Source organism: Budorcas taxicolor, chromosome 11 (genome assembly GCF_023091745.1).
Source record: "Budorcas taxicolor isolate Tak-1 chromosome 11, Takin1.1, whole genome shotgun sequence".
Taxonomy (NCBI): domain Eukaryota; kingdom Metazoa; phylum Chordata; class Mammalia; order Artiodactyla; family Bovidae; genus Budorcas; species Budorcas taxicolor.
In genome coordinates, this window is record NC_068920.1 from 75,809,065 (window position 1) to 75,824,462 (window position 15,398).

At 39.2% G+C, this 15,398-nt stretch overlaps 1 protein-coding gene across 1 annotated transcript in view; it reads left to right on the forward strand.

Moving 5' to 3' along the window:
- Nucleotides 1–15,398, forward strand: part of RASGRP3 (RAS guanyl releasing protein 3) — a 79,705-nt gene that overhangs the window by 18,846 nt on the left and 45,461 nt on the right. The window lies entirely within an intron of this gene.

A 15,398-nucleotide genomic window follows, 5' to 3' on the forward strand; every position in this document is an offset into this window, starting at 1 on the left:
CTCTTTGGGAATCAATAGTGTACATCTATTTTGTTGATTATGAGAACTTTTTGGTAAAAGAAAATCACAGAAGTCTGACAGGACTTCCCTGGCATTCCAGTGTTGAAGACCCTGCGTTTCCAATGCAGAGGGCACGAGTTTGGTCCCTGGTCAGAAAGCAAAGATCCTGCATGCCTCATGGCATGGCCATAAACAAAAGAAAGAAATAAAAGCACAGAAATCTGAGGAAATTGCCAAAGTTGGAGGTAATCTAGATATTTTAAGCACATTATAAGTGAAAATAAAGAAGATTTTATTAGCCTGACCACCCTTGACAAATGCTGTAGAAATCCCTTAACTTTTGTTTGGGCAAGGATTGTCTTGCAATCTGAACTTACTTCTTGAATGGAAATAGAGAAGGCATAGGAGGTGTCTTGTGATTCTTCCTTGTCCAGTTCACCAATAGGAACATTCTAAAGAGTCCTTCTTAGCATCTGTTATGTCAGTGAGTAGCCTGGTGAGCCTGAGATGGGGACTTGCAAAGGCAAATGTGTGCAGGGCCAAGAAGGGACCAGAATGAGTGAAGTGGATGAGGGATAAAAAGAATTATTTCTGTCTGGGACAAGTGGTATTTCACTTTCCTCTTAAATGTCTTAATATAGTGGGAAGATAAATGGCCGTGACACTTGGCCTCAGTTTGGGGAGATGGTAGAGGGTAGTGGGAACTTTAGGGAACTTTACTCCTCAGCTCCAGCTACATGTTGCCTGGTGGGAATGCAGCCCTAAAACCAACAGATCTGATTTTTCCATAAGAATTGAGAAAACTGGATTTTTTAAAGTGAAAGTCTGGACTTGTACATTTTTGCAACTAATTCAACATATTTGCAACTTTGTGAGAGCCAATCCTGTGTGCGGAAGCCTAACAAAACTACACCTTCAAGTTAGATCTCTGTAGGAGGTCAATGTTTTACAACCTGCTGATGCTGAGTGATTAAGAACTTGTTAATGCACACCATCTTCACTTTGGAGGAAGAAAGCCTAACACTGTGGTTTATTATTTACATGTCTTTAAGTAGGTTTTTCACAGGTAATGAGAAGAATGCAAAAGAGAAGGGCATTTGAGGGACTTCTCTGCTGGTCCAGTGGCTAAGACTCTGCACTCCCAGTGCAGGGGGCCTGGGTTCGATCCCTGGTCAGGGAATTAGATCCCACAGGCCACAATGAAGATGGAAGATCCCATGTGCTAAACTAAGATCTGGTGCAGCCAAATAAGTAAATGTAAAAAAAAAAGGGGGGCATTTGAGAACAATATTTATAATGTGTATATGGCCACTATACTATCATATTTAATTGTCGTAGCATCAAAACCAGAGTTATTACAGAAAGGATCATTTTCTGTTAGGACCTGCAGGCACATCTATGTGAGATATTGCTGATGTCACACATGGCACTTGATCAGTCACTTTGATGCTAGTATGAGTCTCAGTAAAAAAAGAAAAAGACTAAAAAACTTATTGGAAAGACTCAGTTTCTTCCACAAAATATGGAGATTTAGATACATCTAGATGACAAAAGGAATAGTAGATGTTTGGCACTCTGTAGACAACACATTATTGATTTAAAAAATTCTTCTTCTTATCCAAAATCAAAATTAGATATTTGGAAAGAAACTATAATACCTAAAAACAAAGACACTTTTTATAAAATCTGGGCTTCTTCCATGTTGTTTTAGATGCATGAAAGTAATACATTTTGGGTCTTGAGCATTCTTTGATTTTTCAGTGAGATACTGCTTCAGACATTCCAGTATTGTCCCCCAGTCAATGATGGGCTTTTGCCTTTATTTCCCAAACTAAGTGTTACTACATTATTATGAAGTAGTAAGTTAATGAGAGATTTAACCATTTTCTTCAGTATTTTTCTGTTTTAAAAATTCCATAAATAATTTATGTTGCATGTAATAGGGAGAAAGTATCTTTTTGCCTAAGTTCTTGGTAAATACCTTCAGGTTTTATGTGATTAATAGTTAAAGAGTGTCTAAGATAAATAAATAAATACATGTCCAGCTTCCTGGACTAGTAATAAGAAGCAAGTGTTGAAAAAAGTCACTGAGTATGAGATATTGTGGTGAGATAAAGATTAACAAGTGCATAAAACTATGTGAACACGTGGACTTGTGAAATCCCCACAAATTACCACAGAAGCTGATGAGGTTCTTGTTCTAATTTTAGCTCCCCGCTTGGTTTCACTTACTATTTCAGCTCTTCAGCACCCTTCTTGTGATAAGTAGATCCATCAGCAAAACTTTGGGTGGAAATGTTTTTGTGTAATAGCCACTCTCAAGAATTGTTTTTAAGGACATTAGTAATCCAACATTTATTTCCATTCTGCAGAAGAATGAATGCAATGTGAAGACCTGGGTCCCATTCATGACTCTTTGGTACACGCAAGATATTGCTGGCATTTCTGTGTGTCTACTAAACTCTCCTGGCTCTTTGGGGACATGTATATATCTTTGTGGGGATTCCCAGGTGGTGATAGTGGTGAAAAACCCACCAACCAATTCAGGAGATGTAGGAGTCATGGGTTTGATCCCTGGGTTGGGAAGATCCCCTGGAGGAGGGTATGGTAATCCACTCCAATATTTTTGTCTGGAGAATCCCCTTGGACAGAGGAGCCTGGAGGGCTACAATCCATGATGTCACAAAGAGTCGGACATGACTGAGCATGCATGGACACATGTGAAGCCTACACAGACATACAGAAAAAGGCTACATTAGATTATTTCACATGGACCATCACAGAGGCTTTTAGTTCTGATCCTGAGAACTTGCTATTCTCTCTCCCTCTCTCCATGTTTGTTGAGTGAGTAAATAAACACATAGGGACTTTAACTCCAGTTTTAAGACCTCACCATTCTGTTGGCATTCCTGCTCTTTCCACACCTATCTGTTTTTTTCAATGTCCTTTTCTCTGCAAACAGTGCTGTTTTCTCTGATCAGTGAAACCTCACTTATGCTTTAAGGCACAATTTAATTCTGTGAGTCAGAACTTGTTTTTACTTCTCTCGTGATTCTTTCACAATGCCCTGTGTCACAATTTCTGTTCATGTGTATCCCCTCTTTAGACCCTATGGTCTCTGTACCTGACATATACTTGTACCTCTGCCATGGTGTTAATCACACTGTCTGGCACAGAAGTAAGTATTTATGAAATAGATGAGAATGTGACTGGAAGAAATATTTGGTGTATTTTTATTCTCTCTAACATAAATCTGTACTACTACAAATCTGGAAGCATGTCTTGAAATTTCATTACGGGCATGCTAATATAAAAGAAGTAAATTCATTCAATAGTCCAAAGAAAAAGCTTGAGACAAAAGTAAGATTAGAGAAGAAAACTGGAGACGAAACAAATTTGAAGTTTAGAGACCATGTTGGAAGACTATGATAGCAAAGAAAGATAACCATATATGTTATCAGACATGCTTCTGTGTTGGGGGCTAGAAAGACAAGAAGACAGGGCCTACTTCTTAAGAATTACTGGGGAGACAGAACTACTGAGTAACATAAACCATACAAAGCCTAAAGGAAGTCAGTATGTTGGATGCCATAGTCTGCCTGGAAGAGTTGGGAGGGAGGAGGAGAATTCAAATAGGCATCTAAAAAGTGAGTTTGTGATTGCCATGCAGACATACTTGGAGGAGGAGAGCCATTCTAAGAAAACACCAGTATGTGAAAAGCATGATGTTTTAGTTCAAGCTGCTGTTAAACCATATCTTAGACTGTGAGGCTTAAATAACAAACCACACTCATGAGTTAATTACCTCCCAACAACCCCATCTCCAAAAACCATCCCTTTGAGGATTAGGGTTTCAATAAATGAATTTGCTGGGGGATTCAAACATTCAGTCCCTATCACATGGGCATTAGGAAAAAGAAGTTCATTTTACAACAAAAGGTAAAGTGGAGGTGAGGAAAGAAGAGTGAGGGAATAGGTGGACAGAGTGAGGGCCATTCATTAAAGGCTTTGTATACCAGGGCTTCCCTGGTGGCTCAGAGGTTAAAGTGTCTGCCTCCAATGCGGGAGACCTGGGTTCGATCCCTGGGTCAGGAAGATGCCCTGGAGAAGGAAATGGTAACCCACTCCAGTATTCTTGCCTGGAGAATCCCTGGCTTCTCCATGGACGGAGAAGCCTGGTAGGCGACATACAGTCCACGGGGTCACAAAGAGTCGGACACGACTGAGCAACTTCACTATTCACTATACCAGGCAAAGACTTCTTATTGAGCAGATAGGGAATGGTGGAAGAACTTTGAATAGGAGAGTTATGTCGTCAATCTGATAATTCGGAAAGATTGATTTGGCACCAGTAGAAAGAAGAGAGAAACAGGAGGTAAGAATTGATCTAGAAGCCTGATGAGGAAGCATTCTGTGGACCAAGGGAAAGGTAATGACAGCTTGAACCCAGGAGGGGCAGTGGCGAGGAGAACAAGTGGAGGTATATGAGAAAGTGTCTGGAGGTACATGATCAGCCTTGGATATGGAGGGATGATGAAAGAAGGCACTAGGCAATCTAGGGTGAATCCCAAGTTTCTGGCATGGAATACTGGAAGCAGGTTGAGCTATAAATCAAGGAAGGAAATACAGGAAATACAGCAGTTTAGGAAAGTGAAGAGGACATATTTTTAAGTAATTAAAAATTAATTGGTATAAGTCACATACCGTTAGACTCTACCTTTTGTTTTTTTATTGAAGTATAATTGTTTTGGGATGTTGTGTTTGTTTCTGGTGTATAAGGGAGTAGATCAGCTATGTGTATACAAACATCCCCTCCCTCTTAGACTCCCTGCCAGCCCCCCGCCCCGCCTCTCTAGGTCATCATAGAGCACCGAGCTGAGCTACCTGTGCTAGACAGCAGCTTCCCACTAGCTGAATCTATTTTCTAGAATCTACCTTTTTAAAGTGCATTTTTAGTATATTTGCAAGGAATTTAGAATATTCCAGAACATTTTCATCACCCCCAAAATGGAACCCTGAAGTCTTCTTTGTCACTCCCTCCTCCTCCTTTCCCAGCCCCTGGCAACTGCTATTAATGGTTTACTTTCTGTCTCTACCTGCTAGATTTGCCTATTCTGGACATTTCATACAAGTGGAATTTACAATATATGGCCTTTAGTATCTGGCTTCTTTTACTTAGCATTTTATTTAGGTGGTTTATCCTTATAACTTGTATCGGTACTTCATTTCTTGCTATGGCTAAATAATGTTCCATTGTATAGATATACCTCATTTTGTTTTTCCATTTGTCAGTTCATGGACATTTGGGTTGTTTTTACTTTGGGGCTATTGTGAATATTACTTCTATGAATATTTGTGTACGAGTTCTTTGTAGACATACATTTTCAATTCTCTTGGGTATATACCTAGGAGTGAATTTTCTCGACCATATGGTAACTCTATGTTTACGTTTTTGTGGAACTGCAAAACTGTTTTCCAAAGTGGCTGCTTCATTTTACATTTCCACTGGCAATGTATGATGGTAAGAAATGCAAACTTACCCTGAAGTTAAGTAGAACTCTCCCGGAGTCACTCATTAATAAGGAGCAAAGCCTAGATGTTACCTCAAGCGTGCCCCTCTCCGGAGTCCCCTCTGTCCTCTATAGGAGGTGTCCCCAACCTCTGGCATCCGATACCTCTTGGCCCGAGGTGGAGTTGATGTAATAATAATAGAAATGATGTGCACAATACATGTGATGCGCTTGAATAATCCCCACACCACCCCTCCTACCACCACATCTGTGGAAAAATTGTCTTCCATGAATCTGGTCCCTGCTGCGAAAAAGATGGGGACTGCTGCTGTACAGTACACCACATAGCTGGAGTCACTGACGCAGAGGTGCTGGCTGAGCCTTGTGGTTGTGGATGAGTTTACATGGAGAGTTTCAGGCGAAATGGAAAGGCATGGAGACTGCAAACCCCCAGCAGTAGAAGATCGTGCACATCAGACTGGGAAGGTGTGACCAGAGGCATAGGAGGCAAATCAGGGAAGAGGAGATGGCAGGAAAATCATCCAAGGGGAGAATTTCAGGGTGAGTGTGGTCAAGAGGTAACACACGCAAGACAGCAAGAGAGACACAGATGTATAGAACAGTCTTGTGGACTCTGCGGAAGAGGGAGAGGGTGGGATGATTTGGGAGAATGGCATTGAAACATGTATACTATCATATAAGAAACGAATCGCCAGTCTAGGTTTGATGCAGGATACAGGATGCTTGGGGCTGGTGCACTGGGGTGACCCAGAGGGATGGTATGGGGAGGGAGGTGGGAGGGGGGTGCAGGATTGGGAACACGTGTACACCCGTGGCAGATTCATGTTGACGTATGGCAAAACCAATACAATATTGTTAAGTAAAAATAATAATAATAATAAAATTTAAAAAATAAAGCATAAAAAAAAAGAGGTAACACATGGTAGCTGAGCCTTGCTATAACTTGTGACAGAACACACTGACTCTACCAGAGTGTTTTTGGAGAGGTGTGGGGGTGGGGAGTGGAGGGAGAATGGATTTTGACTGGCTGAAGAGGGGATGAAATCAAGCCAGCAAATTCTACTTGGCCGTGGAGGATGGGGAAGGAGGAGAGATGGCCAGTGGAAAGCTTGTGTTCTTTGTTTGAGGCTGGGAAAGACATCTCATGTTTACTTAAACTGCTAACGATTTAGTTCCAGTTCATCAGTTCCTCTCTTGTTTTATAACTGAGCCAACAAAATCCTTACTCCCGTTTCTTTGCCTCTTCTAACTGTTTAACAGTGACTTTGTAAAAAGCTCTCTTCCTCTCCCTCTCTCTTTCTTTCCCCTCCTTTGTCTAACTAAATATATTTATCATTTTCATGTTTCCAGAAGTTACACAATTTCTGAAGGTTGATTTGGCATATGGAGCTTCCCTTGTAGCTCAGTCAGTAAAGAATCTGCCTGCAATGCAAGAGACCCGGGTTCGATTCCGATAGGGAACCAGTGCTGTCGACCTCTAAACTTCTTGAGAATTCCAAAAGTTCTTTTTAGTATTTTTGACAGATCCCCACCAATCTCCTTCTCCCCCATGTGTAAATCTACTAGTAATCCATTTATGGTATTGTTCTAAGGTGGAAATACATTTTAAATTCTGAATAACAACTTTTCAAATATAGCTTAGAACATTTCATAATTTTAGGACTTCTTTTTTTTTCCTGTTGTGTTTAATGCCCTTAAAATCTTTTCAAATGAAGGTAATTTTTGGTCTGATGGGGAAGGCAGAGTAATGTTATTTCTCTCATGTTAGGGATGATGAAAGTGAACCTTAGAGAAATTAAGTGGGGCCGAAGATAGGACTGAAATTTACTGTTCACTTATGTTTTCTCTTTTGTTGGTATGTACTGAAATTAGTTAATGTCTTAGATGGGAGGAAGAGATATCACCACCTCTTGAGATTTGTTTTTCTTTGACAGAAAGAAACATTTGCTGTAGGAGAAAAATCTGCAATAGAATCATTAAGTGGTGCCTTCTAATTATGGGCTTCAAGCTGTGTATATTTGATTGAGAATACAGAAATAATTTTTTTAAAAGCATTTTGGGGAGGTTACAATAGTTTACTTTTAATTGGTTCTAATAAAAAGTGTACCTCCAAATCCTTGATTCAGGAATAATTTCAAACTGAGACTTGGAGAGAGTGGGACAAATTAAGAGAAGAGCATAGAAACATGTACATTACCATACATAAAATAGATAGCAAGTGAGAATTTGCTGTGTAAAACAAGGAGCTCAACCCAGTGACAACCTAGAGGGATGGGATGGGAAGGAGATGGGAGAGGGGTTCAGGAAGGAGGGGATATGTGTATACCTGAGGCTGATTCATCTTGATGTGCGGCAGAGGCCAACACAAAAGCAATTGTCCTCTAATAATTGTATTTTGTTCTATACTTCTTAATATTGTACAATTATAATCTTTGATAATTAAAAAAATAAAAATAGAAGTAAAGTTTTCATAACACTAAAAAAAAGAATGCTATAAGCATATGAGTTTCTGAGCAAGTGCAAAATGTTTTCACTTATATACATATAGCTGATTCACCTTGCTGTACAGTGGAAACTAACACAACATTGTAGAGCAACCATACTCCGATAACAATTAACTAAAAAATAAATATAAACTAAATGGCAACCCACTCCAGTATTCTTGCCTGTAGAATGCCACGGACAGAGGAGCCTGGCAGGCTACAGTCCATGGGGTCACAAGAGTCGGACACGACTTAGCGACTAAACCACCACCACCAAAGTTTTAGAAGAAAATTTCACTTGTATGAGAACATTGTACAGTTCACTTGAAAAGGAGAAATTAACACTCCGTCTTCAAGTAGGTCTGTATCTCTGTAAACAAAATTAGCATCAAAATGGTATAAGAAATCTAGTTTTTAAAGCTTATCAGTGTAAGTAATAAAATTAAATAAATAATAATAGTGATAATGATCAAACGTTGTACAGTCCCTATCTTTTTGTGGTACAGTCATTACTTATATGTTTTTTAAATCTTCAAAATTCAACTCATACCTGCCCAGCCTCAATCATTTTACTCTTAACAGCTCTTATTCCAAATACTGTCTTCTGTGTGTTCTTATTCTTTTTTCACATGATGCTAAGTTTTGATAGCAGATTGGTAATATCCATCTCCTGACCAGTTCTAAAATCATGGTCATAATCCTAGCCACTTTGCTGTCTGACACCAGTGAATTTTGCTGGTGTTTTCTGTTTTCCTTTTGTGACCCATAAACTTAGTACTCTCTGGTGTCTCCTCTTTGAGGAAGCCTTCCTGAATCTCTTTGGTTAAATTTGGCCCAATTCCCAGGCTCCTATAATGTCTTGGGCATATGTTTTTGATACTGGGCCTAACACTATTTTATAATAACCAGTTTATAATGGGTCTCCCTTACAGGGATGTGGGTCTTTATGAACAGCTCTTTATACCTTCAGCCCATAGCACAGTGCTGAACATTTAATAGGTAAGTAGTAATCACTGGCCTTTTTGCTCAATCAAACACATGCCTTTCTGTGAAAGCATGGAGACAATTTGAAGGCAATATTTCGTTGTGTTATCTTCTTGCTGCATTCCTTTGTAACAACTTAGGACTCAGGTTTTGAAATCCTCTCCCGGTCCCTTCAGAGACAGGCAGCTTCCACTCCCACGTTATAGGTAAGAGAGAGATTTTGTCCTCCAGGCCGTGTCTTCTGTTCACATTCTCTTGCTTCTCAGTGGTGGTCTGTGCAATGTCTTCATTCCTTTGGAGCCTCTTTTGTATAGATTCTGTTCCCTGAGATTGTCAGTTGAGTCCCAGTGGGAAGATACCTGAGTTTTACTTAACCCATGCCAGTTACTGAGAATGTCCTCCTGCTCCTGGTGGGTTCACAGGTGTGAGGATGTTAGTGTTGGCACCAAGTACTAAACAGAAGTTAATAACTAGCTCAGAGCTCACCCCACAAGGCCTCCTTGCATTTTCTTTTGGTAACAAATAACAAAGTTTTTGTTGTTGTTGTTCAGCCGCTAAGTCGTGTCCGACTCTTTGCCACCCCATGGACTGCAGAACGCCAGGCTCCTCTGTCCTCCACTATCTCCTGGAGTGTGCTCAAATTCATGTCCACTGAGTCAGTGATGCCATCTAACCATCTCATCCTCTGCTGCCCCCTTCTCCTTTTGCTTTCAATCTTTCCCAGCATCAGGGTGTTTTCTCAGAGTCAGCTTTCTTTTTTTGGCTGCATTTAATTTATTGCTGGATTTCTGTGGTGGGGCCTGGCCTTGGAGAATTCATTGGGTAAAGTGCTCAGCACAGTGACTGGATTGTAGTACCCAAAAAGATGACTTCCTCTTCCTCTTCTTCCTCCATCGTCATCATCATACACTCACTTTAAGGTAAATAACAATTAAAGGGTAAGGGAATATGACTTTATTTCAAGGCATTTGGAACCAGGTCTTTCCAAAGTACTAGTGCCACAGACAGGATTGGTATGAATTATTGGCATCTTTAGGAGAAGAAAGTATTCATCTTTAAAGAAAAAACCCTATTTTCCCAAAGTTTAAAGTGTTAACTTCTGAGCTAAGCATCTCCTATTTCTGGGTCTTATTTGGGGGATATTTACAATCTGAATACTAGAGTTGCCATAAACCTTCTGTGTGGGTGAACATGTCCATCTAGAAACCATCTGACTGCAAATGCCTAATATGTGTATATATTAATGCTCTTCCATGTTCGTCTACAGCCAAATGCAAGGAAAATACCCCCTTGGTTTGGACTTTGGAGTTTACTGCATTTTTAAAATTTTTATTTTTTTATTGAAGGATAATTGCTTTACAATAGTATGCTGATTTCTGACAGACATCAACATGAATTAGCCATAGGTATACATATATCCCCTCCCTCTTACCACCCTATCCCACCCCTATAGGCTGTCGCAGAGCCCCGGTTTGAGTTCTCTTCCATTGCATTTATTGCTAGAACTTCTTCAAGACTTTAATTTCTCATTCAACTCATGTCAGGTGGCTGCAAATACGTTAGTCTGGTTGTCAGTACTAAATACTGTTAACCAAGAAAAATAAATAAAATACAGTTTAACCTTTTTACCAATACTTATTTGTCACAGAAAAATGCTATGAGGTCTTGTGAGATGAGCTGAGATGGTCATTGACTTCTGTTCGGTGTTTGGTACCAGTGAGTCCCTAAATTGTCGAGCTTGCTGTAATAATGATTGTTATTCATTTTCAGACAATAGCACCAGCGACAGAATGCTTAGAAGCTAAGCAAAGGGAACAGTGAACGTTTGTTCTAGATAATGCCTAAACATGGATCTAATAGGCAAGCATTAGCAACAGCTAACATTTGTCTGGATAGTGAAAAGAATATAAATTTTTGGAGTCAGATGGACTTAGCTCTGCAACTTAACTAGTAATATGATATGGACAAATAATTTCACCTCTCCAGGCCTCAATTTCCTCCTGTATGAAATGGTTATAATAATACCTAGCTTTCAGGGTGTTATAAGATTTAAACCTAATATAGGTAATTTCCCCAGCATTATGTCTATCACATTATACACTCCAACAAGTAGTATTTGTATAAGGTATTATTATTTTGCTTTCTAAAATCCAGGACAACACTGATTATTAATGCTCCATTAATTTAGTAAAAGCTCTTCGTAGGAAAAAAAAATAAACAAGCAAAACAAATAAAAATTTAAAACCCAGGAAAATCTCATTGTGACATTAAATAAACCTATCTAAGTCAAAAATGAAAAAAATCGCTGTTATATCTGAGAGATTCAATATTATCCATGACTATTGCTTCTGGTCAGTCTTGAATAGAATTTAAGGGAATATTGATCCACTATCTGTAACTGTGGGATACTTTCTTCTATGGGTCATCATTATGGCCCATTTGAAATGCTTTAACTTTGCTATTAGCACTAGGCTCATTTCCTAAGTTCATACTATCATACTTTCTAAGTTGCTTTATGATAGAATCAACCCTGACCATGCTGGCAATGAGACTTTAGTAGAGCACTCAAGGAAAAGTAACTGATTGGAGGAAATAAACTAGAAAGATAAGTTCCAAGAACTCAGAGTTGACATTGAAAGAAATGAAAAAGAAAATTAAAACAAGACCAGCACAGAAATAACCAAAGAATGCTAAATCTGAATAGTGAGCAACAGTAATGTGTCTTGTGACAATATTACCTTTTAAAAATAATGTACCCCCGTGGTGGATTCATGTCAATGTATGGCAAAACCAATACAGTATTGTAAAGTAAAATAAAGTAAAAATAAAAATTAAAAAAAAAGAAGTGATTGACAGATATAAATAAATAAAAATAACAGATAATGAAACCACTGGAGATTGTGCATGGTGGGTCTGAGACACACAAATCTTGACTAGAAAGGTAGAGAACATGGGAATGAGTGGCTGAGGTTGAAGTTGCCAGAATGAAATTTCCTGGAGCAAGTCAAAGTGTGGTAGGTAAATTATTTCTTTATTATAGTTTCCTTTCCAATAGTATCTGTCTCCATCTTCCCTGTTGTAAGCAAAGCTAGGTGAGATGAGAGCCCCATGCCCTCATATGGAAACCATCCAGAAAATGCCAACCATGCTTTAGCTCTGACGTTCATACTTACAGAAACTCATGTGACTAGATAGCAGTAGAAACCCATAATTGCCTGCTACATACAGAAGATTATCAATACTTGATCTTCTTGTATTAACATGAGTAAGTAATGTCACCCAAGGAACAAGGAACACTAAACTTCCTCTCAAAACAAACTCCAGAAGAGAAAATCAGCCTTTTATTCTTGATGAAAATAATCCCAATACTTCTGGTTTCTTTCTTCTGATCTTATACAGTATCTTTTGCTTATTTTCTCCTCTGGGTAAACCTCAAATCTGTTTCCATCAGACCTTCCAGTGGATGACCTTTTCTCCTTCTTTTAAAGTAAATAGAAGTCACTAGACAGGAACTTCCTTGACTTCCTGCTATCAAAAGTACAAATATTCCTGTATCTATACCTGTTTTTTCCTCTTCCATGCCTTTGCATTGAAAGAGGCAACCTTATTTTTTATCCAAGGTAAATCCCTCCACCTGGGCACAGTCCATCACTGTTGTCTTCCCAGAGACCTTGTTATATAAGTTCTTTTTCTCCTGCCACTTAAATTTCCCTTTCCACTGATGCTTAGCACTTAAACATGTAACAGATATCCAGAAGCTAACTCAACATTCCCCTTAGGATGTCTCAGACATCTCTAACTCAACACATTCAAAAATGCACTCATTGATTGCTGCCCTCTCCATGAAATTCTGCTCCCTCCCCCATTCCTTAGTTTCTCAGTCTCAGGGAAATGGCCTGTAACCCAACCGGATGTCCAGCTGGAAATCTGGAAATTATCCCTGATTCCTCCTTTCTACTCATTCCCCATAGCCAACAGATCAGCCAATCTTGTTGGATCTATCTTCAAAATATGCTCTGTGACCAATCACGTCTTTCCATTTTCACTGCCACACATTGGTTTAGATAACCTCTATCTCTTGCATGGATAGTTATCACTGACTATGAACTGGTCATTAGTGTAGGTCTTTACTAATTTCTCCTCCATATTGCAGCTGGAAGAATCTTTTAAAAAATCCAAATTTGATCATACCATTCTCCTACTCACTTTTAAAACAATGGATTCGCATTACCTTTCAGATAAAGCCCAAACTCCTTAATATAGCTAACAGTACTGTTAATGAGTTACTCCTATTGACCTTTTTAGGTTCATCTCTTGCCCCATCTTCAATACATCAGTCATTCTAAATATCTTTTAACTTTTCTTAATTGCTATCATCCTACCCACACTTGGCCTGGCTAAAACTCCTCTGACTCTTAGACTGTCTTAGTGCTCCAGCCCTTCACAAGATACTTTAATTTCTTATTTAATTCTTTGCTGGAGTATAAGAGCAAGAATTTGAAAAGACCCTGATGCTGGGAAAGATTGAGGGCAGGAGGAGAAGGGGACGACAGAGGACAAGATGGTTGGATGGCATCACTGACTCAATGGACATGGGTTTGGGTGAACTCCAGGAACTGGTGATGGACAGGGAGGCCTGGCATGCTGTGGTTCATGGGGTCACAAAGAGTCAGACATGACTGAGCAACTGAACTGAAGAGCAAGAATTATTTTTGTCTTGTTTATCAATTTATCCTTCCTTTTGCTTGTCTCCAACTTTTTCTACCAGCCACTCAAGTGTACCTTGCTTGGTATCTGGTGTCTAGTAGATACTCAATAAGTATAGGGTTAGCCACAATATTCATTTGGGTTTTTCTGTGCAATCCTACAGAGAAACCTAAATGAACTTTTGAGCCAATGCAATATTTGTCATGATTTCCCTGGTGGCTCAGATGGTAAAGAATCTGCCTGCAATGCAAGAGCCGCAGGTTCAATCCCTGGGTCAGGAAGATCCCCTGGAGAATCCCCATCCACTCCAGTATTCTCGCCTGGAGAATTCCATGGACAGAGAAACCTGGTAGGCTTACAGTCCATGGGGTCGCAAAGAGTTGGACACAACTGAGCAACTAACACTTTCACACTTAACACTTACTTACAATATTTGTCAAATAAATTAACTATCTTTCATAGTTTTGTCATTTCTCTTATTGAACTCAATAATCTTGATTCTACTGTGGAGTCTCAGTGAATATAATCACAGTACTTTTAAAATTTCATGTCTCTGTAGAGAAAGGAAGATTAAGCTTGAGTGTTGCCAGAATTACAATTGCCGTGACACCTTAGTTGTTAAAACTTATAGTGTAAAAGTTTGTAATAACTACTGTTCATTTTAGCAAAGGATTTAGGCTTTTGGAACAATCCCCTTGTCTCCATATGAAGGTCATATGAGTGTGGGAACATACTTATGGTACTTATATATTAAGACCATATCTGCCATTAGGAGGGAAGAATCTTCAAGAGATTTCATTTGTCTTTTCTTGCAACAGAGATAGTGCTATAGACAAAACTATCTTCGGAAGTTCTAATATGGCCAATATAATTGCAAAACGATTCCTTGAATACTTACTAGATGTAATATTTCACCTTATAAATTCTGCAATCCTACAGCTACAGGCAACCAACCTTTGCTGTTATTCTGGCAGGCTTCCTAGACGCTGTCTGGGAGTTTAGTCTACCACATCTTTGACAGTCATTACCTTACTTTAGCTTCAGCACTTTCAGGAATGGGATTCCGTTGCTGATGAGGCCACCTGCCCCTGGATGCCCTAGTGTCACAGTATTTTTTTTTCTCCTGTTTCCTTCTCCTTTCTCTAAATTAACATCTTTCTTCCTGTACTTCTAAACATTGATCTTCTATAATACTTCACATTAAGTCCTCAACTTAAATGCTTTTAAATATGAGAAGGGAAGAGGAACTGTGTACAAAAGGAGACACCTTCTTGAGCACCCAGTTTTTGCAAGATTGACGGTGTGTGCCTTTTATGTTACTAAACTTCTAACTTCTAACTAATGGCATTTCACTCAGAATGGTAATTACATTTGACTCAAAGTAGTAAAACTCGCCCCATTTGTCTATCTGATATTGAAACACAATTTTGGAAAACTAAATGCTCTGAGTCAAGAGTCTGGGACTCTTAAGATCTGTCCATGTATAGCTGCATGGAGTTGGCTCCTTTGCACAGTCCCTGACATTGAGAGCATCATTCTTATTGCCCTAAGCCACCTCACAAGGATTTTTTGGGTCTTCACAAGTCACATTAATGAAAATCTTTTGCTGCGTGAAGACATCATGGCCTTTGGAAATCACACCCAACAGAAGTCTATTGTTCTTTTGAAGTGAGACTTTCTCTCTTAGAAAGAA